The sequence below is a fragment of the Plectropomus leopardus genome, chromosome 19 (assembly GCF_008729295.1).
Source record: "Plectropomus leopardus isolate mb chromosome 19, YSFRI_Pleo_2.0, whole genome shotgun sequence".
NCBI lineage: Eukaryota > Metazoa > Chordata > Actinopteri > Perciformes > Serranidae > Plectropomus > Plectropomus leopardus.
In genome coordinates, this window is record NC_056481.1 from 17,944,433 (window position 1) to 17,971,942 (window position 27,510).

At 42.3% G+C, this 27,510-nt stretch overlaps 1 protein-coding gene across 4 annotated transcripts in view; it reads left to right on the forward strand.

The window, feature by feature from the left end:
* raraa (retinoic acid receptor, alpha a) overlaps window positions 1-27,510 on the forward strand; it is a 178,484-nt gene that overhangs the window by 13,411 nt on the left and 137,563 nt on the right. For 2 of the 4 annotated variants that reach the window (XM_042507470.1, XM_042507472.1), the window contains exon 2: window positions 10,309-10,378. The exons of the other annotated variants lie outside the window; for them this stretch is intronic. The gene's annotated coding sequence lies outside the window, so the exon portion shown is untranslated. The remainder of the gene's footprint in view (window positions 1-10,308; window positions 10,379-27,510) is intronic. 4 annotated transcript variants of the gene reach the window in all.

The following is a 27,510-nucleotide window of genomic DNA, read 5'->3' on the forward strand; positions in this document are numbered from 1 at the left end:
GAACTGCCGTGCTTCTTCAGCCCCTGTCGGGGCAGTCCCCTGGGGGTGAGCTGTTTTATGATATGTTTGTTCCAAATCTGATCCTGCACTCAATTGTGTCTTTGTCATTTCCTCCGTGTGAATGTCAGTGCGGCTGAACTGTGGCTCCATGGATTCCCTGCGTTCAGATACCTTGCATGGCTTTCATCAGTGCTGCTTTCCTCCCCCTCAACCACAACCGCAGCCCCTTCATCCTCCAACCATTGTTTTCCTATCGAATGAAACTTATTTTTTAGCCTCTCTCATGAAGCATGAAATACAAGCTTTTATATTGGCATTGGCAGGTATTTAAACTTATGATCCGATCCAGGCCGCGCTCATTAAATCGTCAAAATGATGTAACGTTTCACTGCTGCTGCCGTGTGCCAGCATGGCATGTTTTTCCACTTAGGGATTCCAATATTTGTCTTTGTCATAAACACAGGGCATCTGGTTGCCAGTAGTGGGCCCAGCCTTCATTTGGTCTTTGACATCGAAATGCGGCTGAATTCTTCAGAGAGAAGCTGCCTGACTTCTCGTTTAGCAGCTCACATAGGTGTGATAAATGTTACTAATCACCTATTGACCCTTTGAGGTCAAGCTTTTGCCCTGTTGCCCATCACCCTCCTCCTTCCTGCTGTCTTCTCTCTGCCCCTGTACCCTGTGGATAGCCTTTATCTTGCTCAGGCAGTAGTTTTTTCTCTCCACACTGCTTGTCCACCAGCAGATACCAGGCAACACAACTATGCACTTTACTTGTTTGCAGTCAAGTGTGAGATTCTTTCCGCTTCCAGATTTATCTTCCCAGAAATATCTGTTATTTGGCCTTGTGGCCTCTGAGATACATTTATGTTGTGAATGTGATTAGATACAGTGAGCCAGAACAGATATGCTTTCCTCTCTGTGTTCTCAGCTTTAGTTTTGACCTTTGCACTCTGAATATCACAGCCGGTTTTTAGGACTTTATTGAAGAGATAAGTAAATAGAAGAAAGTGTGAGATTATCTGGAAAATAATCTTCTGGAAGAAATGAATTTGGGTGAAATACCAAGGACAGGGGACTATAAATGTGTATGCACACAGATGCACACACTGAGTATCTATGCTGGATGGGGTTTCTGCTCAGCTTTTTTTTTCTACTGGCAGTGTAAAGAATTGCAGAGGGGCTTTTGTTCTTTTGAAAATCCACCTGATAATGTCGGTAGCTGGCTCCTTGCCTGAGCTGGTTGGATTTTAAAGACGAAAGAGAGGGAGAGAGAGAGGGAGAGAGAGAGAGAGAAAAAAACAACAACTCCCAGTCTCAAGTGCCCAGCCCAGTGTTACACACTTTACACACCCAAACACAGTGGCCCAGATTTTCTACAATCCCCAAGTGAAACAACTCCTGTGTTTGGAGCCTTTTGAAGTGTATGGCGAATGTCATTTTCAATGGGGAACCCTCAGAGTTGAAGAGTGCAGCACAGGTAGAAATAACAATGCTGGCAACACAATAATGGCACCAGCGTGATGCCAAGTTTTCTGGGTTCACAGATAGGCCCTCACTCCATCCCCCACCCCCCCCCCCCCCCCTTCCCCGTTAAATGTTCCACATGAGACTGATTGAGCCATTTCGTATTGCTAAGCTGCGTGAAGAGTGCTACTTTTATAATGAGAGAATACTGCTAAATCAAGGCTTGACAAATCTACTTTCTCCATGTCCCCATATAGAGGGTTGGCGGATTAGGCTCTAATTTTAGTGCCACTTATCTCTTCAGCTGCTTTTAAGAATTAGTTCCAAATAACAAAAAAGTGTGAAAAATGTGAAGGCTTTCTGGGGGTTGGATGGGAGGGTGGTGGGAGTTTGGGTATTGTCAGTGAGCAAGGCTGTGAAAAGAGATTGTGTAGTGGCAGTAAGGGCCTTTGCATAAGAGTTCAAATTTACATACAAATCTCCAATATAAATAATCATTTGATGGCAAGGCCTGTCACGATACTTATGTTACAGACTGACTGTATGATATATGGACATGACCTTATTTTGCTGACTTCGATATTGCCCGTTTTGTTTACATGCATGTTTGTTTACATAAGTATGTCACCAACATTTTTAGCAAACATGATGCCAGAATAAAGAGCATAAGACATGGGCTCAGAAATTTTCCATTTTTTTCCCTCTCCATCCCCGCCGATTTGTGAAAATCAGAAGAAAAACAAAACAACACTAAAAGACGACACAGCACAGCTTACAGGTAGCCTGCAGCTCTACTTTTGGAGTAGAAGAGGCACAGTTCAGATAGACCTGAGCTTGCCAACCCCAGCAATAAGCCAAAAATGTCAGTTCTTGTAAATTTAGACTCCCTACAACTTCCACTCCGTAAATCCAGGAGCGGATCTGTTGGCTCCCAGGCTGTCCACTCCATCTGCGGGAGCCGACTGCAGCATAATGAAGCCAACTTTGGTGTTCCCAGAGTATTGCTAAGCTTGTTCATTAGTCAGAAAAGGCATCACTTAGTTTTGTTTTTGTCAGCCAAACTATATAGTCTCAAACTGAGTAATTTTGGGCTATGCCTAAAAAGGCGCTATAATTTTTAAAAACTTTTTTGAATAGTGTAACAGGTGTTAATTACCTAAAAAAAATATATCAATGAGTCTCCTCTTTACAGACATGCTTAGTTATGCTAGTCCCATGCAGCTTTTTGCTGTCATTTGATTCCTAACCGAGATAATTTGGTAAGAACTGCTTTACTTTGTTAATACTGACTTTACAACTGTTTTGTAATGCACAATTATGGAATTGAAAACATGATTTAAAAAAGTGATTAAGTGCAATGATTAAAGTTCTGTGACAGCCTTTATATATTTATGTGATATGTTTTTCGTATTCTTATTCCACTGTCATAATATTTGAAAGAATTAAAAGTGTATTGTTCTTTGAAAGGGTGTACTTGCATTAGTATGCTTTTATGCTATCATTATATCAGTGGCATAAATTGATCTCAAAATGACAAAAATATTGTTTATCGGAGTTACTTTCAATTTATCGTCCGACAAAATTGGATATCGTGACAGGCCTATTTGTGTCACTTGGGCAGAGGGCAGTTGTTTAGAAATCAGAAAATCTTTGAGGATTTTTTTAATGACAAGTGGCTTCATGAGATCACAAAGCCTGATGCCTGTCTTTAAACAAAACAACTCAGACCATGAAAAATGGAACTTTTTTTCCACCCCTCCCTCTCTGTCTTTTAGTTTTTCAGAAACTGGAAGTTTACAGAAACTTAGATTCGGGGCATTTTTAATTAAAAATGAATGTGTGTTGAATGAACAGTAAGACAGAAAACCACCGTCTGTTTGTTTTTGCAGTCTTGTTTCTAGTTGACTTACTGCAAGTCAGCAGTTTAACTTCACCCAGTCTAAACAAAATCACTTTTCTGAACTCGCTTTAATGTCACTAACACCCTGATAGTTTAGACCTTTCCATCTCACATGTATTTGGCTACTGTGACACGTCATCAATACTAAACAACCATCAATACCCCACTGGAGGCAGTTGCATTTAAAACAACGGAGGACGCAGCAGTGGTGTGCATTCAGCACTTTTGAATAGCCGTCAGCTTATTGATTCTCCTTCAAGGTCGGCATCAATTCCTCTCTGCCTCGTCTTTTCTGTTTGTGACAGCGGAGAGCAAATGCATGTTAAAAAAACTTGCTGTTCAATTGAGTTGGGAGGGGGAAACCCATTAAAAAAACCCACCATGGTGGTTTCCACTCAGATTTGCTTTCCTTGGAGTGAAGCCCTTTTCGTTGCGGGCAGTGTTTGGGTGTGATTATGTAATCCATCAGGGCATTACCATAAAGGGGAGGAGGGGGGCGGTGTGCCGAGGGGTTGGAAGGTAATAGTAGTGCTACTGATGATCATCGTCTAGCAACTGCCCAAGGGCAGGAATGTTTTGTGCGCCGATGTGTCCGACAGGTGGCTAGGAGACGCTAATTGATTAATGATCAGGGTGATATATGAGCCCCCGCGGCCAGCCTAAACATAAAGGCTCAGAGCACCGGTGTCACCCTAAATCATTTCCAACCAGGCCAGTAAACCCAAAACAGTTCCCTCATTAGCATATGAAAGACCAATTGGGAGGCGGACTGTGGCTTCCAAGCCCTTTGTAGGCCGTCTATTGTCGACATCCTGAGTCTGAATTAACAGGCTAGCATTTTATGCCCGATGAATAATGACAACAAAGATGGTTTTATAATAAGGGTCACTCAGCAGTAATGAATGATTAACATCGGCACAATCTAAGCCGTTTGGATTTTTCTGCCTGTGCATGTCTTTGACGGAAGCAACACTCACCTAGCAGTTATACACATAAAACTGTCTCCTGCAGTGAGATGTAAATTTCTGTTATTCTACAGAGTATAAAATACCGTTATAAAACTCCAACTTGAATGGATGTGTTTTCACCACGTGTTATTCTAACTATAACTCCTCGCACCTCGAGGTGAGATAATTTAAATTCTTTCTTTACATTGTTGTTTTTGCTCTGTACATCACGGAGCTGACATATTTTCCATCCAAGCAGTGTCAGATTCTTCTTGAATGATTGAACATTAGTGGAATTCACCTGCCCCCAGATGATCATATTTTGCACTCGGTGCTCCATATAACACTGTCATTGTCAGTGGATTTGTCTCTCTCAATTTCTCTCTCACTTCCTCTCTCTCTCTCTGTCTCTTCCTCTCTGACTCTCCCTCTCTCCAGTTATTTACCATTGCACAGGGGGCCTTGCGTGACCCTCTTCTTTGTTTTGTTTGGATGACTCTGAAGGACAATGGCAGTCTGGAGCCTTGGCCAGCACTGAGCGTGTGTGAATCTGCATCTCTCCATTGGGAGTGCTGTCCTCCGATGTCAAGAGAGGTTATGTGATCTATGTGTGACTGAAGGGGGTTTCCACCGCTGAGAGCCTTGAGGAGAGGGGTTTATATTGTGTGCGTGTGTGTATGTGTGTGCACGCCATCAATGGAATTTTATAGAACCAAGCAAGTTAAAACAACACATTGTGTCTGTTTTAATGTGAGCTCATGACTGTCGCCGCAGGGCTGCCATTCCCAAGTCTGCACGCACTTGGAGACTGACGGTCGTACCGCAATCAGTTTTTTTTTTGTTTTTTTTTTACACATTTGTACTGAACAGCAGTGTAAGGGTGCTGCTGTCACAACGAGTAAGTGAATGTCGCAGGGCCAATGAATGATTTTACTTGAGAGTTGGACTGCCTCCTATCAAACCTTTTTAACCAACAGCGCTTGAGCAACTCAAATCCCACTCCCAGGTGCTGATGCAAGGCCGTAGATGGAAGATCGGGTTACCCTGCTGTATTACAGTTTCAGCCTCTCTGCTTGGTGGGACTGTGGGTCCCTGAGCAGTCGAGGCCTTCTAGGTGTGGTAAATTGGGTTCCATTTTAAAAGCAGATGGACTTGTCTGGCAGGGCTCCAGCAGTGAGGGCCCCTTCTTCTCCTTGTGTGTGTGTGTGTGTGTGTGTGTGTGTGTGTGTGTGTGTGTGCGCGCGTTTGCGTGTGAAAGGTGAGCGTCTGCAATGAATTGCTTTCAGCCATCAGCAAGGATAAAGACATGATTACCCCAGGCTACTCCTGTCCACTCTCATCAGTGCATAGGCTGCAGGCTTACACAAGCATACCCACACACGCACACACATAGACACACAAATACACGCACACTGTACGTGCATGTGTGTAAACTCTGTCCTCATTTCATCCTACCTGGCCTTTTATCTAAATTAGGCATCTTGGTGTAGTGAACCAGTAATAACACTGTTCAGATCCACAAACAGGAAGTGAGGGCGTGTAATAAGACAGGAAGTGAAATGATGAGTCATTGAGGCCCTGGGCACAGGCCAGCTGATTGGCTGTGTGTCAGTTTGGAGTGAGCAGCACAAAGGCAGAGACTTGCAAATTAAAGTGACAAGCAGCATCTTATTACCAAGATCATGCATTACAGTGTGCCCAACAGAATTAGAATGTAGCCCAATGATACTGTATAATTCTGTGGTTTATCAGTGAAGTGTATGAACTACACTGCGGACTGCAGCCTCCACACACAGTGACAAACAGAGTGACGGGACAGCTGACTCATATGAACAAGTCTAGCTCGGGATGAATGCGCAGGCAGGTCAGCGTTATATATGTCAGTAACGTCACTGCACTGCATTTTTATGAATTATGATAATCTACTGACGTCTGACTCTTGCCACGTCAATCCCCACTCCAGCAGTTTTTGTACTCAAGTTTTGAACTGAAGTTACATCCAGTAACTATAATTAATGGCAGAGTATTACCAGCAGAGACACCAGGTGTTCATTCAGCTTGGGTTGTTTATTGCAACTTCAGCAATTAGGGATGTCCCAATCAGATCGGAGGGAGTGGTATCAGGCCTAATCAATGTATTTTTTAATTGATCGGTTATTTCGAGCACTCACCCTGCCCAATCCTTTGTTTACATCCGCTTTCACACAGGTGTCATAAATGGAGAGCCCTGATCTGTGGCAGATACTCAGATTTATTGAAATGCTTCTACTCCAATAAGTAGGAACTGATTTTTTTCATGTTAAGCTGCTACAACACTTTAAGTGGAATTGAAATTTTTGTTGTTTATTTGTAGCGAACTGCTTTTATAGTAATGCTGTAATAGTAAGCAGAATTGTGACTGATTTTGTTAAATAATGTTAAAGTTCAGCTATAACACTACTTTGAATTGTGAATATATTACTCATTTATAGTGCTCTGTACTTTTATTACAGTGCCACACTAAGTGGATTAGTGAGCAATTTCTTGATACCTTTTAGTCTGTTTACTCTTTTATTTTGTTGAAGAAAAAAAAAAACCAAATGCTGCACTGAGTGGAATTGTGATAAGAGGCATATAAAAATACTTTTAGGTCGTTTAGTTTGGGGGGTGTAGTATATTGTATTTTAAGGTGCATTAGTGTATATTTTGTTCTCTACCCCTGCTTGGAAATGAGAGGGACAACACACTTTACAATACAAGGTCATGTTTGTTTCAGGGCTAATACATGGCATTGTATTTACAGTGTTAATGGAGTGAAGTGTTTCCACCCTGTTGTGAGTGAGTTTTGTGGTATTAGACAGAACAAATATTACATGACATGTTTGTAATGCATAGGTTGCATGTTGGCTTTGAGTGTCTTGAATCTGGTCTTCCCTCTCCGTCTTTGACAGATAGGCTAAATATGCAACTGTAGCAGGAAGGTGAGCTTGTAACTGATGCATATGAGCAACATTTGCTTGCACAGAAACTGTAACACAGCTCATTCATCTGGCAAATGGCTCATGTGAATTTGTAAACGCAACTCCTCATTAACATTGCACTGAGGTTTGCACAGTAGCCAGTTGGAGTTGTGTGATGTGCAAATGAAAGCAGTCTTTGTAGTAAAGATTAATTCATTATTTTTATAAGACTGCTATATTTGTCTCTGTTATAACTGTTTGACGGTCCTCAAGAGCTTGTGATAACAAATTAGTGTGAAATTCATTTGCTGCTTGTTAAATGGCAACAAGGCCACTTCGGCCTAGAGTGAAGGATTTTATATTTGTAGTGGTATGATGACCCTTTTCAAAGAGCAGCCATTTCTGTGAGAGTCAGGAAAGCTCTGTCCTGATACATCTTGCTGCTTTCTTTGTTAACTGAAGTGCAGAAATTGTCTTCCTCTTTGTGACAAGTGCTAAAGTGAAATAAACCCAAACAGACTACAGTTTTAAAGGTCAATGGTTTCTCTTGAACATGCGTTTGGAAAACCCTGGCCTTATCCACAGCTCTACATATTATGGGACCTGGAGGGATCCTGTAACCAGGATATGCTAAAAAGAGATGGTCTGTTTTCTCCTCAAGGAGAGAGTCAGGACAGCTCACTGCTTTTGACACAAAGCAATTTTCTATTCAAATATTATTGACCATGATTGTTCAGTTTGGCATTTTTGTTGGATCCATGAAATCCAACAAAGTGCCTTTTAACATTTTCAAACCACTGTCCTGTTATTTTCATCCAGTTGTTTTTGGTAAAAGTGGACATAGGCATGCTTTTTGCTTTAACTTATCATTATAAAGTAAATGTTGATTACAGAATGTTATGGCTATAGAATAATGACACCATCACAGCCTTTGGAGTGGTTGGCTCAAAGCCTTACTTTCACTGTGCAATTCTGTCTGCCACCGGGTACGATCTCCCAATAAAATGAAAGCTCAGTTTACTGCACAAAGGAATAAGGTCAACCATTGTACAACCAACATAGGAAGAGGAAAGAGCTTTGGATTTCTCTGGTAGCCATCATTACCTATCCCCAGTGAACAAAGTGTCAATGTAAGGTACTTATTTTTTTGTAAGCATTTTTTTAAATGCGTCGTCTGATAAAAATCATTGTGCACTGAAAGCTTACACACTCAGTCAGATGCATTTTAATTTAGTTTTCAGGTTGTATATCTGTCCGTCTGTCCAGCACATTCTTGTTAATGCAATATTTCAAGAGCGCCTTGAAGGAATTTGACACAAACATTCACTTGTACTCAGCGATGAGCTGATTCGAATTTGGTGTTCATAAGTCAAAGGTCAAGGTCCTGGTAACCTTGTCAGTCTCATTCTTGTGAACACAATATCTCAGGAACGTTTACTTCAAGTTTGGTGCAAATGTTTGAATGGACTCAAGGATTAGATTTTGGTAGTCAAAGGTCAAGGTCACGGTGACTTTGCATGTGTATCTTGTGAAAGCGACATCTCAAGAACACCTTGAGGTTATTTATTCAAATTTGATACAAACTTTAAGGACTCAACAATAAGCTTATTAGAATTTGGTGTTCAAAGGTCAAGGTCATCTGTCTCATTTTTGTCAATGCAATATCTGAAGATGAGGAGTTTCCTGAAATTTGGTACAAACGTCCAGTTGGACTCATAATTGAACTGATTAGAATCCTTTGCCCCCTTGCTTCTCTCCTTCTCACTAAAGTTACCCCCGTCTGCTGTCACAGCTCTCTGCATCCCCCCATCTTGCAGCTGGCAACGCAACTACCTGAGTTATAAATTGCACTCTGCTGTAAGCATAATTATTACTGTTGTGCATACGTGCATAGTCTATTTTTACCTTTTCTATTGTTGTGGAAGAAGGACATTGCTTCTGTATATTTCCACTTCTTTTTCTTGCTGGTCCCCTTTGCACTTCTGCCCTGTTCCTCTCCCAAGCTGCAAATATAAGTGTTCAGCAGGTTACGCCACATTTTCTTCACTGCTTCTTGGACAAAAAAATCAAATCTTTTACACATTAATGACAGACAAATGTTTCGGAGTTGGTGTATAAGCATGATTGACCCACCTTGAGGTAATATTTACTTTTAACCGTGACACCCCCCCCCCCGAAAAAAAGACATCTTAAAAAAAGAAAAGGCCTTTATTATCCGGGACATGGAAACAACTGAAGTGACTGTCTATAACAAAATGCAGTGTGTCTTGTGTTATTGGTAGTTGCTAGGCTCTGAGGAAAACGGAAAGCAATCCAGTTGTCTTTGCGATGATAACACTGGGAGGGAAAATGTTGAAAAATTGCCTTTCCACTTTTTTAAACAATCCTGAAACACTTACCATGTTTTCTGCCGCATAAATGTGACTTTTATCAGAGATCCTAAGAGTCATGTGACTCGTTTAACTTAGGTCTGCAACCAGACATATTGGTAAACACTTGATGTTTTAGCAACCTGCATAAACAAAATGGTATTGTTCAAACCGGAGTTGCTAGATCCATGTCCGCGGCAGCTATTCATTCACGTACAGCACAGTATTAGTTGTCTTTCTATGAATAGAAGACATGCCACTTTAGATTTGTCTCCGTCTTGGCAGTGAAGGCACCTCTGTGTCCCTATTTGTGCATCAGGCTAAGGGGATTTCTAGGCTGCCACCTGATTCACATTGCTGTAATTGAGTTGTAGCCATAAGCACTACTGTGCCGTCTTAGGCCCCAGGTAATTCACACACCACAAAAGCACTGTTTTACTCCACTTTTCACATGATGTCTGGGGCACAAATGTAGCGAGTGAAAAAGTCCAATCTATTGGAAAAGGGCGGGGAGATTACAGGGAGTATGAGAGTGACGGAAGGAAAAAGAGAGTAAGAGTTTTCGTGTAGTGAAGCAGTTCTGTGCCAGAGAGGCTAGGGAGTCACTGAGTCTGCAGCACGTGGATAAGGACCACAAAGCTCTTGGTTTCAAATATCTTTCTCTTTCTTTCTTCCTCTCTCCTCAGAGCTTAGGAGCTGCAATCGATTCAAGGGGAGATTTCCTTGGCCAAGGACAGGGAGATTGACGTTTTTGGGGTAAGCCCGAATTTGTCGCTCCTGTCAACTCTGGGTAATTGGACTTGTGCACACTCCACACTTGTGTCTGTGGGGTAGCAAACACCATCTTGCTCTCTATATACACAATAGCATTGTTCCTCGTCATGTGACTGCCATGTTTGTTTTGTATTGAATTTTGTCTGTGTTTTCACTGTGTCACATCTGCTGTCATAAAAGGTCACTGTTTATGTGCAGCTAAAGTATTTTCAGACCTGCGGGAAACATTTTCACACACACAGACACACACTCTGCTCGGTTTAGAGGAGGTACTCTGTCTTATGGCCTGCGTGCCGCCAGTGGTAGGATCAAGTCTAATCCTGGGTCTGTTGCATCACAGTTGGAGCTGGCAGCAGGGAGATTTGCTCTGTCATGTTCAAGGGACAAAGACCAAACAAAAACAGCCATTCATTATTAGGAGCTGGCTTGAAGAACTTGGATCATCACTCTGTGAATATAGAATGATTTATTGGGTTAGATTCATCTTTCTTGTGTTGGCTGCAAAATAATGTGGCAGCAGAAAGAACAGTTATGTACCATTTATTTTATTCTGGCCTTTATTCCATGTCATGTTGTTGTGCCAGGATGTTGCCACAATAATGACAGACTGAAAAAGATTGGTTAATTCCTCTCAGCCAATCATAGCATCGAGTCCAAGGGACTGTGGCTTCGTTTGTCTTGTCCTGTCCTGTCCTATTTGGCTTTCTCCTGCTTGTACAAACTCGTGTTTTCCTCTCCTGTCCTGCCCCGTCATGTCTTGTCCTGTCCTACCCTGTCCCCTCCTGACTCCGGGGAAAGGTGATCTCTTCCCCCTGGACAAACTCCTTCCCCCATGCCAGCCTCTCAAGCAAAAAGCAAATAGAATGGTATGTGCACCAAGATGCCAGCCAATACCCAAAAGAATGCAGACTCCCTCTGCAAATCGCTGCCTTCATTGGATGCCCGCATAAGAGAGGGTGTGTGTTTTTTTTGCACACAAACACATATTCACACCCACAGAGGACGTCCATGTGTCGTAACTGGGGATGACAAGTGGTCTGGCAGTCACTCCTCTGTTAGCAACCAGTCTGGCATACGGCTAGCCTGATTGACAAGACTAAGGCTGGCACTAAGATCTTGTATGCATTTCGCTCTGAGTTTCTCTTCCTTCTTTTGATTTGTTTTTTTGAGGAAAGTTATCCCACTGTGTTGTCGTAGCTTTTGTGAGGTTAGAAATTGAGGCAGCCAGAAAAACATGCAAGAAGTAAAGTAGGTCAGTTTTCTGTTCAGTTTGACTCTCCTTGTAGTTGTTTAGAGGGCATTAAACCGTATACGCTTCATCTGTTCATGATGAAACATCACTGTTTTTGGAAAGCATTTAATTATTCCATTAACTGCTTCATTTATTATTGCCGTTTTATTTTGTGAACTGGCAGAAGGTACATTCAGTACTTGTATACAGTCATTTTCCAGTTTCTCTCACTCTCTGAGTTAGCAGGTTTGGGGTTTTCATCTCCACGTGAAGTGGTATTTAACCCCCCTTTCTCCGTCATAATTTAGATCCAGTCTCATTCGTGGGTTGGGAAGCGGCCCCGACAGTTGATGTGGAACACATGCCTTTAATGATTCACACTCTGTGTGCGGTAGGTCGGTGGTGGCTGCCGAGCCGCTGCCTCTCCCTCTGTCTAGAATGGGACTCCTGTGTTTTTTTTTTTTCTTCAGTGTTTTGTTTTGTTTTTCTACTTCACTTCGCATATGGAAACTTCAGGGAAGTTAAAGTGAGTTTATGCACAGTTGTTCCTATGTAATGGCACTTCATACACCAATCAATGGACAATCAACACTCGACAGCTTTATTGTTTCCCCAGACTTGGTCTTTTTTTTGTCTTGCCACCATGCTACAGCAATTTTTGTACTCTTTTTTTTTTTTTTCTTAGAGTTCCCAATGTCAGATTAAAATTGCCCTCCTTGAGTGGCTGTGCCAGTTTCTTTGGAACTGTAAAATCTTATGTTTTTTGTTCTTTCATTGTGATGAAGAATAGAAGTGGGATTGTGTTGCACTCTGGGGCATGAATTATCATTCATGATAATACCGGTATCATTTTTATATGATAAGAAAAAATCATATCATGATAATGGCAGTATTTTGACCTGTTGAAATGATGTCATACCATTATGCACAGTAACAACAAACATGGCTGAAAGTAGAAGTGCTACTGGCTTCACTGTGTAGGAGACAGGTTCAGAGTGGCTTGAGCAGGGTGGAATCAGTGGTTCTTTAAGCCTTGGCATTCCAAATGTTTTATGCACAGCCCTGGACTTTTCAGTGTCTTTGAGTGACTTGCCACTCAAAGTAAACTCCTCTTGCAGCAGCATTTTTTGTATTTGGCAGCTGTTCGCATGTGTAATTTGTGGTTGAGTTTGTTGTATTTATGTTGTATACAGAAACTAAGTTTTGTTTAGTTTTTGCTGAATATTGAAGGTAAACTGTTAGACATATGTTGACTTATAAAACTATAACACTTATTTTGTTGCAATTGTATGCTCTTAAAGTCAGTAATATATATGTTTTTCCATATTTTGTCATTTAAAGAATATCGTAATCACATAAATGCCCTGAAATATTGTTATATCATTGTAGTGCCATATTGCTCAACCCTACTTCTCAATACTTCAACCTTCTGATGAAAGAAACCTATTACGCCCAGGCCACACTGCCTGCATGAGCAGCGCATGACGACTACCTCGCCGAACTACAGCGGCTCGCACACAAGTGATGTTCACACAGACAGTACTGTTGCTGCAGCGCTAATGTAGAGCTGCCTGCTGCTATTAGTTCTGTATTTCCACATTTAAAAGCTATTACTTCACTTATTTATGGAGCTGTGCAAGTCACTTCATCCTCTACAACACAGCCTTACAAACATTTCGCAATAAAAAGCCTTGTGTTAAAAAATGAAGGGATTCTGTCCTTAAAAATGTTGTCAGAGGGCTTATATTTTGAAAAGAAAACATGAAGCGTTAAGTTTTTTCATATCTGTGACAGGTACATTGACATTGTAGTGAAAGGTGGCATGATATAAAGTCAGTTATCAAAAGATCATTTTTGCTAAAAAATGTGCACATCATGCGTAAAACATAGGCGAATCTCTAGATGCTCCACAGCTAAGCACAGCTGCACTGCAACTGAGCAGTGCCACTCTTGGAGGCACTGTGGCGTTATGCTTTTCCTTACGTTTTGTCACACACACACACACACACACACACATATACATATACATATACATATATCTATATATATATATGCTGTTCCAATGCCAGATATTCATGTTAAACATGGCCCAAGTTTTACAATAATGAGGTAAACATATGTAAAAGTAATCCCCGTGAGCTTTCCAAACAATTATTTCTACTTTAGTGACAGGCTGGCATCAGCTCATGATGAATTTCTTTATCTGCACCAGGCACTCTACTGCAACTGTTTACGTGACGTAGCCCACGCTATGCTATGTAGCTACATTCTAACGTCAGAAAAATGTGTTATCTTGCTTGCAGATGTTGTTGTGAATTTCTCCCTGATTTCAGATCAGATTCCTGCTGGAACATGTTCAGTTGTGTTTAGAAACTTTTACGGGTGTTTTTTTTTTTTTTTTTTACATGGTGGACAGTGCCACTATTCTCTGTTAAAGTTATTCTCCAGCTTTTGCTTTTTTCAGTTCTGGGCATTTCTTCAGTGTACACAAAAAAAACCCAATTCAATTTGTCAGTTTTACACCATCGCCCAAAATTGGAAGGTTGCAGTTGACCTAACTACTTCAAACTCAGTTTGTATTTTGTGCTGCTGAGCTCATTTATTGTAAAGCATTTGAATAGCAAGATATTGTGTGGCATCTTACTTCCTCACAGTCAGCAGAATAGCAGAAGTGTGCTGCTAGTCTCAATGCTCAAATGATTTAAGTTTGCGCTCGTGTGTGTACGCTCCACCCACAGCTAAAAAATGGAGAAGTTTGACGAGACAGCACGATCCTCATTCAAGCAAAGGCAGCCTGTGCCTTTCCCCTGTGCATTCATCCAATCAGCCATTGGTTTACCTTTCATTGTGTGTGTAAACTGGGAGTTTCTGGCTATACAGTCAGAAAACAGTGAAATGTGCCAGCACGTGACAGGGAGTGGTCCCACCATCCAAGCTGACATAAATGGCTTCCTGTTTTTTGCTTTCACCCAGCCACCCCCCACAACCCACCCCCCACCCCCAGCCTCCATCTTTCCATCCACGCTTCCATCTTTTGTTCTTCCCCTTTTTCTCTCCATCTCTTCCTCTGTCTCGCCATCCTGGGTCCCACGCCCCTTTGGGTGGCCTTGTCTGACCTCTCCTTCCTCCACTCATTCACACATATACACATCCCTCTATCTCCTACCGCATACACTGACTGGACATTGCATGGTATGAAGACAAACGGCTCATGTCCTTGACATAACTGCAAGTGAGCGGCTCTTTCCTTTTTGCAGAGAGACAAACTTGCGGGTGGCCGCAGCACTCAAGATAGAGAACGCACTTGCTGACCTCACTGGACAGAAGGGCTGCTCATATGTTGTGGATACTCAAGAAACAGCATGTATATGCCAGGCTGAGGCATTGTGTTAATGTGCAAAAATTGATGCAGTCATTGTTTCACTGCTGGTAATAGCATATTTTTGTCATGATTTGAGGAAATGTTTGTGTGTGTTGTTGGAAGGCAGCTTTGCGCTTTTGCATTAGTGGGAGAGTAATTTAGATTTAGCTCTTTTCCCCACAAGTACTTGACTCAATGCCCACGAGTTTACCAATCCTGTTTACTGTGTTTTTATGTGGTGGTGCTCAGTTTTTACAATACCCATAATCCACAGCATAACAAAGTGCCACTCGTAAACTATTGCTTTAATGAAACTATGCCTTTGTGCTGTTTTATGCACTGTGTTTTGAGTAAATTGGTGTTAATCTGTTTGGGGGGTCATAAATTAAGCCTTCTGTTAGAAGTTGTTTTATAAAGTTCGATGCTCTCAAAGCTGGTTGTGGAACAACACAGTGAGTGCTTGAAGTATGGAGTGTGTGTGTGAGTGCTGAAATTGATGAAGAGACCTCCCTGGATTTAAGTGTTGCTACAAAGCACCACCCGATACTGTATGCAGAAAAACCCCAGCCACTCTAGGCGAGAGGGCGTAGCTAACAGTACTGAGTAGTCTGCAGTTCCTCTTTGGGGCGCCTCCTGACAGGAACTTGGCAGCGAGGAAACATAAACAAATTCCCTGTGGTGGGCTGGCAGGCTGGGCGGCGCGGTTCCCCCCTGTTACCATACATGCACAGCGCAGCTCGGCTCGGCTCAGGCTAGCCCGCTCAGCTCAGCACCCACAAGCTGTGAGAAATAGATCTTAAAGGGACAGGTGCCGCCTGCGCTCCTTAAAGAGGCACAGGCCCCGCTCTGTATCGCAGTCTGTTTTCCTTGTAGCCGTCACAGTTGCATAGGCCGACATGTTTGCTTTCCACTGCATTGTTTCAGACTGACAGTGATGTGTGTTACTTCTGGTACACTGACCTCTCTGAGGTTTTCAACATTCAAACCCTGCCTTGGGGGGAAGAAAACTGCTGCCAGGGGTCCCAAAATGGTTGTTTGTGCTGAGGTAGCAAAAAGATGTAGCTGTGATGATGTAACGATGGAGGCTGGGGAGATGGGAGGGAGGCCCTCAATCAAGTATTGAAGAGACAGAGGGTGTGGTGGGTCATAATAGAGACACATGCACATGCTGACACACACATGTGCAGTATTCCCACAAACCAAAACATGCTCAAACAAACATGCTTGCACACATTCTAATTCATGCACACATAGAGACTCACATGCCTGCAGTTTTCTCTTTCTCTCTCCCGCTTTTTCTCTCTCTCTCTCTATCCAAACACAGTGGTGTATTGTGCAGCCTGACCTGGTCGCTGTCCAAAGGCAAAGAGAACCCAGATTGCTGAAACAGAGGGCCCACTACTAACAGGCCGGCCAGGGTGTAGTTGTTATAGCCTGCTATGGCCTTCCAAACCAATGGGGACTGCTAGTGGAGCCCAGAAACTGTGTGTGCATTCTACGTGTGTGCGCACATGCACGTTCTTTTTGATCAGCCACAGAAGGGTTTCTTGGACTGCACTTGCAGGAGCCGACATGGCACCTCCATGCAATTTCATAAGCACTGGTAAAAGCATTTGCCTGACTTTTAATAGTCCTTCGTCTCCACAACATCGTCCAAATGCACTATTTTCAACTGTCCTTTAATGGTGGTGCTGGTGGAGACGGGCCGCAGAAAGGAGGGCGATGGCGAGCAGGAGGAGACCCTTCTCCTCTCCTGCTCCTATTCCTACTAGGAGGATTAAATGTGGTGAATAGTAAATCTCTTTCACTTTTTTTTTCCTGGCAAGGTGATGGATGCAGGAGCCAGCTCACAGTCTGCCTCATTGGTTTCAGTCGTCTGCCTGACTGGCTCATCTGTCGGCTTTCATGTGATCAGCACCTGTATGGATGTGGAATAGTGATAAAGTAAAGTGCTTTTAACAGGCTGTATTTTCTATTTTTAGATATTGGAGTGTGTTTTTTTTTAAATCATAGCATTTCGGGGGTTAATGGATATTAGGGATCATGCCATGTTTTAATTCTTATTTATTTATTTATTTTTTTGTGCCCGCAAATTTAATTGTTTCCAATGCAGACATGTGGAAAGTGCATTTAAAGTGAGTGCAATGTTGTCGCAGCACACAAGACTTCCCAAGTGTTCTTCAGCGTGCGATGGTGGGCCCTGACATAAACAAAGTTCAACTTTTAGAAAGCAGCAACAAACACTGCATGTCATGTGATGAGAAACAACTAATCACAGCCAGTCATTACCTTCCCTTTCATCTGTGAATATCAGTCTGCGATAAGTATGGTGAATAAGTTGATCTTTGAGTTCAGGACTACCCAAAGCTTTACATCTGGGTAGTCTTGCTTTACATCTCTACCCAACATTTTAGGCCTAATACACACTCATAAAACAACATCTTTTTTTTTCTTATAAAACAACATCTGAAAGAAGGTCAGCTCAACCTTTGGGATTTCAGGTAATCATATAGTGCTGGTTATGGTTGCTTAGCAACCTTAGATGCCCTTAAAAGTTGGCACAGAGCAGGCACAAGAGCAGCATCCAGCGCCCAGCTTTGCGTTTTCCTGTTTTTTTTTGTTGTTTTTGAGTGAGTACATTTGTAACTAACATCATAGTTGTGTTAATTTCCTACATGAACTGAGCTTCTTCCCACAAGTAATTTTAGCTGTGCAGCACTGGACTAGAGTGAACCTTTATGTGAAAACATTGCTGATGCCTCAAAACATGTAAAACAGCACATGGTTTGGGATTATGTCACTGCTAGACATTTTGTGGAAGAAACAATGCTGGCAGTAGATGTATGTGTGTGTGTGTGTATGTGAGAGAGAGAATAGGACAGTCAGTGCACTCTCTGAGCAGCGGAGGAGTGGAGGAACTAGCAGGGGGTGACAGAAAGTCTTAGGATCCACTGACAGAGTGCAAGCACAGGCAGCTGTGGTGACACTGCAGTGCATGGAGAGAGAAAGAGACAGTTGAATGAAGATGAGGAGGAAATAGAGGAGAGGATGGCACTGAAGGTGAGTTAGAGGGACAGAAAAAGTCTTCCCTGCTTCCTGCGAGGGAAGCTCTTCTTAAAGCATGCACATGTCCACGTTCCTGTTGTGCGTATGTGTGCCCCAGCACTCACGTGGAGTAAAACCTCCCACAAATGAGGTAAAGAAGACAGCATCAAGGGCCCAGATATATCTAGCCTCCTCTACACCTCCTCTCCCAGGTCCCAGTAGGCACATCTCTGTAATGGCCCCCTATCGATTCTGAGGCCTCCTTGTCCACACTCAATGCCCATCGATCGGCACCTCGCAAAGAGTCTCAGAGGGCTGCTTCACATCCTGTGGCTTGCTGTGTGTGTGTGGTGTGTGCATGTGTGTAAAACAGCACTCATTCATATTTCAGAAAAGAAACCTGCGTTTGCATGCCTGCACCTTCATACAAGCTGTATACATTTTTAAAATGTGCATGTCCAGACCTTTTCGACAACCTTCTTGTTTCCCATTACTGTAGTCGGAAACCTTCGGTGAAATTGTCCCGTCCCACCATCAAGTGAAGGTCTCACTCTCATTAAACCGTGAACGATGCAGGCCCGCCGCGTCCAAAACCTTGGAGCATAAAGACATAAACACCCAACATAAAAAAGACTTGCTCAGCCACACTGCAGTCTCCCACAAGAGCGACAAGACAGAAGAAGAAGAAAAGACTCCCTTGCCTCCCATGTCAAAAATAAAGCCTGATTAATCAGTCAAGCCACATGAAAACTTTGCTTGTTATTGTTGCTGCTTGATTTATTAAAGGCCTGGATCTGGGTCAAGCATCCCCCCTTCTCTCTCTGCGCTCTCTTCCTTCTTACCCTCTTCTTTTTTTCTACCTAAATAAGGGCCCACCCCCCACGTCTCCTCCCTTTGTCTCTCATCTGGTTTTCTGTTTTTGTTAAAGGACAGTTGATTAATGGTGCCACAGACAAAGCCCGCAGTCTGCTCTCAGCCTGGGCTCAGATAGGGCTCCACTCTAGGTAAACCAAAACACATGTGCTCTGGACAGCCATTGGGAACCCCTGAGGAGAGAGAGGGAGAATGGGAAAGAGAGAAGAAATTAACGACAGTAGTCGCTGATGTATTATATACAGTGATATAGGGTCCTTCCTGCACTGGAAAATGTGCAGAAAAAGGAAAAAGAGCAGTGGTTAGGGAGTTGTGTGTAACACGGGCCGATACGCTCAGGGTGTGGCCGTAACTAAGATTTAGGTGCACCATGCTAGCCTCTATGTGTTCATTACAGTATGAAGTTATCCTTCTGCTTGGGCTCAGCTTAGCCTCTCATGGTGTGCGATTGCACATATTTATTGATTTAAATGTAGCGAAGAGACATTTCAACACCTGAGTATTGTTTCTTGCCTGCAGGCTCCTCAGGAATGAGCACAGTGCCACTGAGAGTCTTGTAGAAGAGAATTGCCTTATTGAATGATAACGGAGCATATTATTCCTGTGACTGTACTCAGAGCTTTATTGTCAATTGTCTTCATAATAGCAAGGCTGGCCACTCATGTCATACTTTATCACTACACACTTCCCTGTTTGTACGCCTTTGTGTATTTATGTTTGTATGTATCTAATTGGCTGCGCTCGCTGCTGAAAGTAAACATGTTCTCTCTGGAGTTATTGCCTGAAAGGTATATTGTTTAATAACAATTATGTGTTCAGTTATGCTATGTGGCGCTAACCTACTGAACCATTCCACTTTACTTTAATTCAGATGCAGAACCATTCCTCTAACCGCAAGCTCATATAGAGAGAATATAGTATGAGATTAGAAATGTTGAACTGTCCCTTATAATGTCTCTTTGATCTTAAATGGGGGGGTTATTTTCACCTAGTGGGAGCTATTATTGCAACAATATAATGCTATACAGCATTAATGTCCAATGCATCTCAACACTTTTATCAATTGCAAGCAAGTGATCAACAGAGGTGTGGACCAGATTCGTATGAATTGGACTGGAGTCAGACTAGAGTCACAAATTTAAAGATTGACTCACCTTGATAAAATCTAAAAAGACATGCAACTCAACTCAGACTTTTTTTTTCAATTTTAATTTTTATTGATTCCTTCAGACAGAAGAAGCAACAACATTCATAATTTTAGATAAATCACTCACTTGCTCTGAAGAATGACAAAATAAAAGGACTGTAACATAAAATTGCATAGGTGGAAAAATTAACTCAACTTGGACTTTAACACCAATAACATGTGACTTCACTTGGACTTGAGCCTTTTTTGACTTGAAAATACTAAATACCTTTCCCCAAGCCCAAAGATTAAAATGTACGCTTTTTTGTTTGTTTTTAAAGCAGTGTAACCTGTAACAACATAGATCATCACTTTAAATGAAGAATATTCTCACAGATAATGTCTTACACATTTGGGAAGAGAAAGTTATTATTCTTTAGTTACTTTTTTAGTTTGAGAAGAGTGTTTCCCACAGATTTACAGTGTATGTGTGGTGTGGTTGTGTCCTTCTGTGTCCCCTCTCTAAATTCAAAGGTTTTTGTGGGTCACTGAACGCAGCGCAGATTGCACTCCTCTTTTTCCTCAGCAGCAGTTTGTTACGCGCAGCGTGGATTATTGATGTGTTGGTCTGTTCAGAGCTGATCAGGTTAGATCAATGGATGAAAGGAGAAGCTGTTTGTGAATGAAGGCAAACTTTTAAACGCAGCAGAATGAATAACTAAGTTTGAGTTTCAATGTGCCTGATGTTCTGCTGCTCTGTCTGTGCCAAGTATTGCCAGTATTTTAACTGCGTGCTAATTAACGGCAGCAGATGTTTTAATTGTGGTGGGCTGCCACAAATAAATTAATATGTTGAAAGCAGTGGATGATTTAAATACAAGACAGGACAAAAAACGACAAAATTCTTTCTGTTTTTGTTAATAGTGCTATAAAGTACGAAACAGCAACATCAGCACTACTGGTTTAGTTGCACTTGTTTAAACAAACTTGTAACAAACAATCACACATTTTAAAAAATCATAAAATTAATACACATACATTTGATTTATTTTTACTATTTTGTCAAAATGGCATGATGTTTGGTGAAGAGCACATTATAACTTGTTTAGGACTTGAAACTTAAGGTTTAGGACTTGTCAGTCTTGACTTGGGACATGAGTGCATATTCTTGAGACTTATTTGTGACTTGTTAAACAATGACTTCATCCCACCTCTGGTGCTCAAAGCACAAACATAAAACGTGTTATAGTAGCTGGCTAATATATAATATATATATATATTTTGTCAAATGACTTGTCATTTAAGCATAAATAATGTAATAAGCTTTTTAACTCAAAGGAAACTTTTCTCTCTCAAACTGCCTTTTGTTACATAAACAGTGCCACCACCCAATCTGCAGTCTTTGGGCCAAAACATACAGGGCTTGGGGTGTTGTTTTGGAGGCAGAGAGATCCAGGAGTCTAGCTGGTCAGCAAGGCCACCATCCAACAGCAACACCCTGAGCACTTTGCAAAATTGTGCACACCCCGAGGAAGGATGGAGCTCTCCTGACGAGTTTGTTACAGTCATCCCCTGCATCTCACCCAGGCAATATGTGCCTGCCAGCTTCCTGTCTTTCCCAGCTCACACACGGGATGATCCTGAAGCCTTCCTTTGGGTCTGTGAGGGATTAGTGGTGGCATGTGGGCTGCCGGAAGAGGAGGCAGGCAGAGAGCAGCCAAGCAGTGACTGTAACCCTGAAGCAACACTGCTATAATGGCAAAAAAAAAAAATCTCGTTCTCCTCCTCCTCTTGTCCTCTGTCCCATCATTGGTTTGGATTTGTTTGGAGTCCTGGTAAAGAAGTGCAAGTTAAAGACCCCCTCCAATCAAAAATGGGTTTTTCTTGTGTTTATGTTCTCAAAAATGTCCTCCACTGAAGGGGGCGATGTCTGTACTGGGCAAGTTAGATTAAATATGTCACTAATACCAGAGCCAACCGCTGTCTAGTACTGGAAACCCATATACCCATAGACACAGCACAGGCAAAGAAACGTGAAACCTCCAGCGCAGAGCGGACTTGTCAGTACATAGAGCAGAGTTGGCATTATCTTAGGGAAAATTTTGGGAAATTTTGACATCAAACATGGTAGAGTTTGCAGTTTTTGGATGTAAACTGGATCTTGAAGCTTCCTTCCACTATCTACCCAAAACCACATTGGAGCAGATGTTATTGTATGTTTCACAAGAACCACTGACACTGTGTCAGCCACAGCCAGTTAGTCTTCAAGTTAACAAGTAAACCAACAAAATAAGCAAATAAGAGAAACTAACTACATTTACTATTCTGATATGCCTGCTAGTCAATGATTTTGGTGCACAAACTTTGCATCTGAGTCTGGGTCTGAATGAGACTTAAAGATGTTTGGCTGAATCCCTCTGATGTTTCCTCCAATGCTAATGCTAGCCATGTTGATGTGCACTGCACTTTCATAGGTCAACCCAGTGCTAGCAGAGCTGGAGAAAATGAAAAATGAAAACTACTCTTCTGCAAACAGCCGAGTGAGAAATAGTAGATCTGGCTTTTTATTATTTTTAAAAATGTGTTTTTTGTGTAAATTCCATGTTAAACAAAATATGATTCATAGCAGTGTATTTGACATACTTTGTCTGAAATGGGATTTTAAACTGATGACCTAAGCACTTTCAGTTCAGCTATGTATTGATGCAGGATATTAGAAACGTTGCTCCTGATTGTAAGCATTTTTTTTTCTTCAGAGCCATCAAATTCAAGACAAGTGAGACACTCACGGCTCAACCTGACATTGATGAAGGCTTTGCATGTCAGAGCAGCATATAAGTTGCAATATTTACATAATACTAATGGGTTATAGTAGTATAGCTCTAATAGTGGAGAGGAGAATGTTTCGTATAGTTCAAATCCCAAAACTTTTGACACAGATTGGCCTGATTTCAGAGGGCGGATGAGAAAATGCACTGTACTCTTCACAATAGACAGGGCATTGAGGTGGGTGTGTACTCTTAAAAGACAGAGGACTGCATTTCTGGTAGACATCTAGCAAATCAGGATCGGAAGTACATTTTTTAAATTTTCCCTTTCCAGCTCTGCACATGTAGTATGGACTCTACCATGGTACTTAAGTTTCCTTCCTGGTGCCATAAAGAACATCAGGAAAAAGGAGAGAAGTTGTGTCCCACGCTCCAGCTCCATATGCAATAAACTTGTGGTCAGCGAGTCAGTTGAGGCTCTGCTGATGGGTAAAATGTGTTGAAGTGTGCAACACATTTCCTTTTTTTTCACCCTACTGAAGGCTTGTGTGCAGTGACTAAGAAATGTAACACACAGCTCAGTGCTACAATGTTTTCCTAAATAACCAGAGCAATGTTCATGGCTGCTGCATAGGTGACATGTCACTTGTTGACACTGTAACCTGCTGCGGGGCCTGAGCACCGTAGTCCAAACAAACATGGTTGTCCGCATAGATGAGCATGGAGCCAAGTGGCTCATCTTCACTTCATTAGACCGAACGCCTGTTAATAATTCATGCTCTGCTTTCCCTGGAAGCAAAACCAAAGGCTCAGCTGTGCCTGTCTGTCCATATTCCTTGTCACCGGACATTTAAGCCTTTTCCCATTTTGGACTACGAGTTATTTACTCACTTACCCGCACACACCCCACCCTGCAATGTGCACCTGCCTGGATGAGCAGATGATGCTGTAGTGCCAGAGGCAGAGGTAGAACAGTTTTGACATGTCTATATTTTTATCTGTGTTTTTTTTTCTCTGTCATTACCTTCCTCTTCCATTGTTACTCAAAAATGATGTGTACCCAGTACCCAGTGTACTTTTTCTCCCATCCCCAGGGAGTGTCTGTTCTCTCTATATTTTAGTTTTTTTTCTCTCTCCCTGCTCATCGTCTCTTGTTGCACTACAGTGTCAGATTTAGTTATGTATGCAACCCATGTCTTTGATCCCCCCCTGCACTCCTGTGTTGTGTACATTGCATAACCACCCGCTGCTATGTCTAGCAGTGTACCTCAACTCTCTCTCTCTTTCTCTCTCACACACTCTCATTGCTCTTTTTCTGACACCCCCTCATCTTCCTCTCGCTTCTTTGGCAGCAATCCAGGTCATCACTCCTGTACTCCCCCCTCAGTCCCCTCATCCCTTTCTGCAATCCCAAACCTTGAAAGTTGGAGCAGTTGGTCTCCTTGCCTCTCTTCCTCTCTCTGTGTATTTGTCTTCTTCTTGCTATTGCTGTTCCACTCTTTTTCCTTTATTTCCCATCCTTTCTCTCCTCTCTCTACTCATCTCCCTCTCCCTGCCTCCTTCTCTCCACTCTCCCAGTGGTCTCATTAGGCGTGAAGGAGGCTGCCTGGTGTGTGTGTGTGTATGTGTGTTCTCTTAGGCAAAGTCTCACTTGACTGAGCATGCCACTTGCACTAGCGGGGGCCTGGGCTCCATTATTACCACAAAGCTGTCACAAACAGTATATAAAGTAGCCTCCTGTTGCTGAGTTGTGGGTGAACACGGGGCTCTCTCTTAACAATAGCACCCAGCATTGCTTTGCCATCCCTGTACTATGCTGTTGCTATGGTTGTAGGAATCAATGTGCACCTACACAGATGTAGAAAATATCAACAGAAATGTCAGAAATATGTCCTGACACTCAAAACCACACACCGAACATCTGTCTCTTCTCTACAATGACACCCCCACCTATGTGGTCCAACCTGTGGGATGTTTGATGCCCCTCTGTCTTCTTCTCCACTGAGTGACTGAGTGATTATGTGTGTGTGCGTGTCTACCACTGTTATGCTAGTGTCTGGTTACAGGGATGAGACTGTGTATAGAAATGGGCCCCTCTGCTGCCTCGCTGGCAGGCCTGACCTCAGCAGGTCAGCGTCCATTACCACACGAAACCTAAATGTCAAGCACGGCCCCCTGCTACAGCCATTTGTCTTTCTCTGTGGGTCAGTCGGCCTGGATACACACACACACACACACACACACTCATGCAAAATGGTCAACTCATACTTGACCGGCTCCATCAGCTTTAAATGATTTCGAATGAACATATGAATAGTTGCAGGGGTCTTTCTGCTGCCGCAGCTCTTCATGAATTCCAGCAATTAATATCCTCCAGCAAGTTTGAAGTTATCAGTGCTATTGACTGATTGACAGCACGACTGAACCCCGCTGTTGGCCAACTGTTGTTAAGCTCTAGCTTATCTATGGGTGGAATGACTAACCTTTGGTGCTGATGATAACCACAAAGTCAGTTGACAGACACAGGGAGCAGTAAACTGTTTTTTTAAGGTTGTGTAAAAATGTCAGTGTTTTGGCATTGAAGCTTCAATGAGAAGTATCTGGCGGCCCGCCACGTTTAAAACACCTGCTGCCACAAATAGATTTTCTATTTTTGGAGGTGAATCGTTCATTAGAAGCGCTTTTGAAATATATATGTACCATTCGGTTATTCATTGCATTGAATTCTCGGAGCACAGAGTGCGCTCAGGAGAGATGGAGCAGCGGAGCATCAGGTGCATTGAAAGGGAAACTTTGTGTACACTCTGCTGGGTACAAAAGCTCACGTTCATGGCTGCTCCTTCATTCATCAACCTTATCTGATCAGCTCTGAACGGATGGACAGATCAGTTATCCATCCTGTAAGTCCTAAACTGCTGCCTTGGAAAACAAGACGAGGCTAAACCCTAGTATTTGGCGGGACCGTGGCTAAGCTGTTATTTACAGTTTTCATTTGATTTGCTAAGCTAAGATAAGATTTTTGATATATACCAGTTTCCTTTGCCATTTCTAGGACTTGCCTTTTTGGGGTTCATCTTTGCAAATTTTGAAAAAATTCAAGAAGCTTGACTTTTTTGATATCTTGCTAGCATATCACTTCTTGTCAAACAGTCCCAGTGTCAGTAGCGCAGGACAGCTGATGACTGATTTTAGATGAAAGCAAGTCCGACTCACAAAACAATCAGTACGTTTAAATGTCCTTGTCTGAGAATAACACATAACTAGTTCTTAAATATGGGGTATTTGGGGTGGGATTTTGAGGTTATAAATACATATATGTTTATTTAAACAAAAAAAACCCAAAACATTCACATACTGATGTGGATGTCAATTACAATGGCTTATGAAGCTTCAAAGCAATTGAGTCAACCCGTTCAGTTGGCAACTTCTTTTAGAGAATCTTCTGACAGTTTAAACAAGCTGAGTGAAGTTGCTGAAGCATCAAAGAGATAAAAACTACCCTTTCTTTCATCACTAGCTTTCAGCTTTACATGTAACCTTTTCCTTACAAGGTCACATTATGCGAATGATTCATTTACTATTCAAACAGTTGCTATCCTGCAGGTGATTAAGCATGGAAAACATCTTGAAAAAATGAATGCCACCTCATTTTCTTCCTCACTTCATGCGTTAGATCATTTTCAGTCCTCTCTCCAGCAGAAAAAGAGGGGAAAAAAAGCATTTTTCCTCATGTGTTAAACAACCTCAATCTCTGTATACAGCGTTGAGCTCTAACAGCCATTATCAGAGAGCACGCTGGCCAACTCCATCACTTGTTCCCCACATTACTGAGCCACAGCAATCCATTTTAACAGATAACGGACAGAGACGCTGGAGTGTGTGTTATGAAAGCTACAGTGAACGTACACGCACGTATATAAACACACGACTTGTTTACAGGAAGCTGTCAGCCATGTGTCCTCATGATAAATAAACAAGGAAGCGTCCCCTTTTTAATGATGGTGTATACAGGCCTGCGTACTGAATATTGACGGAAAGATTGAAAGCGTTCTCAAGGGCCTTTCTAACATGAGGTATGGCTCTCGCTTTGTATTTTTTCTCTCCTGCCCTTCATTTTTACCCCCCACCCCCCACCCCCTCAGCTCTCCTTTTATTTATCTTACATAGCAGCTTGTGCATTGGGTTTGAGACGTGAGAGATGCCATAAACACATTTATCAAGGGGGGCTGCCAATAGGGAAAACATCGGGAGTATGAATGAGAAGAATGTGATAATAAATGCAGAGAGAATCGCATAACAATGAGAGAAGATAAAAAAAGCAAGTTCCTTGGGGATAGCAGAGGGCATCCACAAAGTCTAGTGTCAATAGGGAACAGGTTGCTTTTGAGTCTTCACCAATCTGAAGCGCAATAGATTACTGCATACTAGCAGCGGCAGCTCAGGATAGCACAACAATAATAATAATGCCACCTGCATTAGCAGTCTGCCCGCGCAGCCCAGAAGATGCCGTACCCCTCGCTTTGATAAATGTTTCATTGTTTATGCTGTCTCCGTCTCTCTTTCTTCTCCCTCTCCTCCTCTCCGTCCTACATGCACAGCAGTGAGTGTGTTCAGAGACTGGCAAGCTTTTTTACAAAGTGTTGTTTCAGTGTTAGTCAAGCGTTTGATGTCTGTCTCAATTGTTGTTCATCGGCCTCCCTGGGCTGAGAT